Source organism: Castor canadensis, chromosome 7 (genome assembly GCF_047511655.1).
Source record: "Castor canadensis chromosome 7, mCasCan1.hap1v2, whole genome shotgun sequence".
In the NCBI taxonomy this organism is placed as follows: domain Eukaryota; kingdom Metazoa; phylum Chordata; class Mammalia; order Rodentia; family Castoridae; genus Castor; species Castor canadensis.
The window spans coordinates 113,414,322-113,420,321 of NC_133392.1; the positions used below are offsets into that span (position 1 = coordinate 113,414,322).

Sequence of the window (6,000 nt, forward strand, 5' to 3'; positions counted from 1 at the left end):
AAATCTTTATGTGAAATTAATTTACATTGATTAAGGAGCAGACACACCTTTACTGTTGAAGTCACTTTTGAGCAACTCAATTTGAGGTTATTTAAAATATGCAGTGCACACAGAGAAGAGTAATCAGTTTGGTGGACATTCTTTTTTTTTTTTTTTTTTTTCATTTTTCTTTTATTATTCATGTGTGCATACAAGGCTTGGTTCATTTCTCCCCCCTGCCCCCACCCCCTCCCTTACCACCCACTCCGCCCCCTCCCGCTCCCCCCCTCAATACCCAGCAGAAACTATTTTGCCCTTATCTCTAATTTTGTTGTAGAGAGAGTATAAGCAATAATAGGAAGGAACAAGGGGTTTTGCTGGTTGAGATAAGGATAGCTATACAGGGCATTGACTCACATTGATTTCCTGTGTGTGGGTGTTACCTTCTAGGTTAATTCTTTTTGATCTAACCTTTTCTCTAGTTCCTGGTCCCCTTTTCCTATTGGCCTCAGTTGCTTTAAGGTATCTGCTTTAGTTTCTCTGCGTTAAGGGCAACAAATGCTAGCTAGTTTTTTAGGTGTCTTACCTATCCTCACCCCTCCCTTGTGTGCTCTCGCTTTTATCATGTGCTCATAGTCCAATCCCCTTGTTGTGTTTGCCCTTGATCTAATGTCCACATTGGTGGACATTCTTGATGCAGTTGAAGGACTTGTGGTTACTCAGCCTTGAATAGAGAAGCCTTGAAGGTATAAAAGAGGTGCTAAGGTGGGATGTGAGGGCTTCTTTTTTACCCTCTCCTGCATCCCCCATCAGTGAAATTGGAGATATGGACAGGGAAGCTCATGCTCCGTTTAGCAGAGTAGTAGAGGATATTATTTCTGAAATATCTGTGGAAGTCTGTCTCTAGCAGGAGGAGGGGCTCCCCATATAACATGGACCCAGGCAGCTCCCCTCCACTGTCATGGGAAGTTGAGGACTACAACTGCCAAGTCATCCTCACTGTGTCTTTTTGTCAGATAACTTCATGGAGCCAAAGAAGGTATCTTCATATAGACACCTTCTGGAGGGTATTGCATTGCCCATCATCTTCTTTGTTATTATTGACAATGTAGTATAAAGTGGTATAAATAAACAGAATGAGAGCTTCAGTGATAAGGGAGCTAGGTTTGGTTCCACTTTTGCAATTAATGAGCCAATTAAAATAGGACCCTTAACTTCTTCAGAGTATTTGTTCATGTACAAAATGGCAATCATTATGGCCACTCTTCATCCTGGGATTTCTGAGAGGTCCAAATAAAAATGGTATGGCCATAATACACTATACAAACTTAGTTATAATTACAATTATTATTCCACATTTAAAAATATGTATTTAAACACCTATATTATTTGCAAAGTAGGAAAAAATTGTGCATTAACCTGTACTTATCAGAAAAGAATATGCTGAAGTAGAAAGGATTGGGCCAAATTAACTGTTAAGTACTTGCCACTTTACATATGACCTTATTCTCTACATTCCAAAGTTGTGACGTTTGGGTGTGTTGTACAAGGAAGGCCCTTGAATCTACAAAACATAGTTTAAAAATGATGATTATTAAACATATTTCTACTACAGTTCTTGAAGAGTGACTGTTGGAAGTCACCTATGCTGAGGAAACCGAGGACTAGAAAGGACTGCCCACATGAAGATATTGTTGATATTAGGCAGTTGCGATGCGAGACGGTGTGTTCTTGTGCTCTGATATCATTGATGAGAAAAGGTGCCATGCTTTAGACAGATGTAGTGTCCAGAAGGGTCTCAGAAGCAGAGAAGCTGTCTGAGAAGTAGTCCAGGTCTAAGACGACTTTGTGTGAATATTGGCCTTGTTTCATGTGTATTTGTAGAATTCTGCTCTGAGAACACACTCCACTATTTTCTGGAGCTACAGACAATAAAACATAGTTCCTAGTATTAAAATCCTCTCAGTGCTCACAGACAGAGTTTACATTTATATCTTCTTGCTGTAGCTCTGCTTCCTCTCTTCCTCCTTTTTTTTCCTCCCTCCCCAAATTCTGGGCCAATAAAAACACTGCTAAGGTAGACCTTAGACACCTTTCCTCTTCTCTTCCAGTCCTCCCTTGTCCCTTTGTCTTCATCTTAGTAACATTTCTTTTATATTTACTATGTGCCAGAATTTGTGCTACACATTTTAAATAGATCACCTAACTTAGTCCTAGTGACAATGCCATGGGGTAAATTTTATTATCCCATTAAGAAAAATAGATCTGGAATGTTAAGCAATTTCTTCAAAACAGCCTGTTAAGGCCAGTTAATATCTGATCTGGTCTTGAAGCCTAGGCCTTTATACTCCAAGTGCATCACACTTAATGGGATGTAATGTCTGCCTCCGATCACCATGTATATATGTTTTCTGTTGGCATGGATCGTCACTTTACTAGAAATTAAGAATAAAAGGTTAACAGCTTCTGGGAGCCATATTTTAAGAAAGACAATGTGCTATAAACATGAGCATTGTAAATATAGGTTATATGACCTGGACTTATGTACTTTTATAGGCAAAAATGGGAATGACTACTGACATGCTGTCAACTTGTAGCCTGTAGAGTTAGAAAATTTGACTTCATGAGTCTTGATTCTAACATTTAGTTCATTGTGACCTTGGAGATTTTGTATACTTTTGAGTCTCATCTGAATAATAGAGTAGTAATTGTGTCAAGCATATGGTAGTTAAGAGGAGTTGAAGTGCAGCATGACTCCCAGTGTATGGTAAGCAGGGTAATACGTTGTTTTGCTCGTAAGTATGAGTATTATAATTAACCCTTTAATGTTTTTTCAGGTGCTGTCAGGAGTTTTGTCTTGTAGAAAGAAGATGCTACCATTCTTCATTAATATGTACTCAATAAGCTTAGAATGGACGGAAATCTGGTGAGTTATTTAACGCTACTAGAAGGGACTGCCTTTTCCCTATTCCTTTCTCTATGTACTTAGTCTCTGTTATGGAATTACTCTGTTCCAGAAGAATTGGCAAGGCTATGAAAAAATGTGGCAAGAATAATTGGTGATGTTCAATTCTTTTTCCTCTTGGAAGGAGCAGGACTACTCCTCTACAGGTAACATCTCTATTTGGTCACACTGAGTGTCATCTGAGCAGATCTTCCCTGGTTATTCCAGCTGTAACTCAGCCTAAGTTGCTGGCTTTTTATTTTGATACTATGAAAGCTATTCTGGCTCTCGTTAGTGTTTAATTCTCCAACTTACCAATACAGGTACTAAAATTGATCTTTTCTTAAAATTATTTTTATAAGTTCTAGTGTCCTACAGCATAGTAGGGTGACTATAGTTTACAACATATATTTTATAAAGAACTGGAAGAGAAAGAATCCTTAGGATAAAAGCATAAAGAAATAATAAATATTTAAGGAGTTGGGAATGCTCCTTACCCTGATTTGATGAATCAGCCCTTCATATTGTGCCCTGTAAATATGTATAGTTACATTGTGATGATTAAACATAAATGAATTAGAAAGAAATTATTGACTTTTTATAGGATATGGTTTTGCAGGGATACAGTATTAATCAGATAATTAGAATAACATATGATAAGTGATATGCCAGTTAGTGAGGCTGAAGGAAATGGGGTTACAATAGCTACTGGTAAAAGTTGAAGTAAGGATCTAGGAACTCAAGCTGCATAGGGAGAGACATGTAGCTTTGCGATGAGAAGTAGAGAGTTCTATGATCTGGAGGAAGTACTGAGTGAATATTTCTATTTTGGGAAAATTGATGTTATGGTCAGAAGGTAGAGTATTTGGATGTTTATTTAAAAAGTATAGAAGTTCCAGACAAAAATCTAAGTTTTTGGTGTAATGTAGGAAACGATGGCCTGGAGGAGAAAACTGCCCAGGAATAATTCAATAATCTGAGAGGTCAGAAGCTGAGGTTGCTCATTCACACAGTACTAATATGACTTAGAATAATCAGAAAGTCTATAGAAAACTAATTAAATATCTCAAAAAGTTAATTGTTTGGCCTTCTTCTGCCACTCTTTTGCTTATTATCTGATTTGGTCAGGACTCAGGGAGACACAAGGGCTGCTATTTATCATGGGCGCCATCAGAGATTCCCTCCAAAATACCACTCAGTTAATGTGGCAATATAATGTGGCAATATTTAATAGACAACTTGAGTGAGGCATGCATTGCAAGGAGTTTGTAAATCAAGACTGAAAAGGGCTTACAGTATTAGGTAAAAGGTAGGACTTAACCTATGGAAACACACAGTCTCAAATGACATTAGAGGTAGTGCAGTCAAACCACAAAAGGGCAAAAAATGGAGTTGATGTTGTCTGGAGTTGATTGGAGCAGTGGGGTTTGAGATGTCTAGAAGAATGGATCACATAGTACTGGGAAATGATTGGGTCCTGGAGTTTCAGAGATTTTGATTAGTGCCCAGAGTGTGTACTAGGTACCATGGGCAAATTGTCAGTTTTGTCTTTAGTCACTGAATGAGCTTGGATAAATGAATCCCCTTCTCTGAACTACAGTTTCATCATTCTTAGAATAAAAGCAGTAATTTTTTCCTTGGCTGGCAGTTGGGAATCTTAATGAGACAATGGATAGAAGGCACATATTCCAATGCCTGGCACAGAGTAAAAACTTGATATGTTTTTACCAAGTTTTGGTCATTTGTTATGACCAAAGACTAAAGTGGGCTGCATGTGAATGAAGTGGCTTGCCTACAGCCAGTGAGCCTTGTTTTTCCTTTCTATAAGGGAATTCTTTGGACTCTAATAATAAAATAAAGCACTATTCATTTTTAAATGGATATAGTCATTATTCAGCAGATCAGTTTCCACCCTTTAACTTGTAGTTGCAAAATTCTTTCACCTCTTTTTTAACAAGAAATGTAAATACATAATCATGACCAAATTTCAGGTCCAATGTCTTATGCCAATTACTACACTTATATTCTAAAATATTAAAGAATGGGATTACTAAGTAACATTTTATGAAATTAGGAGTTGCAAGAGATTCCATCTGCCTCAATTTCTTATTATACATTCTCTATCAAAATCTTATTTCCTGACAACAACTTAATTGCTTATTATTATTTTTGTGTATTTTAGAATACTTTAAACATGGCCTTTGGGTGAAAATATTCATATTCTTTGATAAGAGCCAGTTCACAACTAGAAAATAACAAACGTGCTATTAAGAACAGTTAACCTCTAATCAAAATCAAATGTGCAACATGAAGGACATCATTCTGACATTTCACATGAGCCATGTCAGTGAGAGGTGTGGGCAGCCTGGCCACCCCCTTGGTGATCATTGCCACCTACACAAATGGCTTCCAAATTTAGACCTCCATCCTAGAATTCTGTTCTGCATTCCATAACCACTTGGCTAATTCCTGCTGGGCCTTTCCACCAGGATATCATGGAGAGCTTGATTAACATGCTCCCAAACAAACTTTATTCTTTCCTCTGCATCTGTTCTTTTCTCTGTCAGGAACTGAGTGGCATGAGCATTGATCCAGTGGGCAACTAAGCTAGAAACTTTGGAGTCACATTTGTCAGCACAATGTTAGGATGTAGACCCAGAGGAAAGACTACCTGTTCACTAGTTATGGCAACATGGGTAAGTGATTGAGCCTCCCTGGGTACCATTTATCTCATCCATACTATGGGGATTATAGAAGTCCCAGCTTTGTAAATTTAGTATGATAATTATAAGAGTTAATATTTCTAAGTGCTTAGAATAGTGCCTGGCACATAGGAAAAGTTATGTAAATGTTTGTGAAATAAATCACACAAGGTATTCCCTGAAAGTCTTTTAAATTCACACCATCCTCTATATCTCCCTGGATGCTGCTTTAGTTCAGATTCAGTCTCCTCTGGAACAATGCACTGATTCATTTCCTTGGTGAGGCTCTATGTATAGTCATCTCCCTCTGGTCTATACTGTTTGTGGAAACTAGAGCGACATTTACTGAATTCAGAGCTGATCATATTAATGCCT

At 37.8% G+C, this 6,000-nt stretch overlaps 1 long non-coding RNA gene across 1 annotated transcript in view; it reads left to right on the forward strand.

Annotated features, from left to right (window-relative positions):
- Positions 1-5,621, forward strand: part of LOC141424928 (uncharacterized) — a 159,952-nt gene extending 154,331 nt beyond the window's left edge. The window contains exons 2-4 of the long non-coding RNA XR_012449888.1: positions 2,817-2,905; positions 2,997-3,090; positions 5,491-5,621. This is a non-coding gene — a long non-coding RNA (uncharacterized lncRNA). The remainder of the gene's footprint in view (positions 1-2,816; positions 2,906-2,996; positions 3,091-5,490) is intronic.
- Positions 5,622-6,000: the final 379 nt, after the last annotated feature.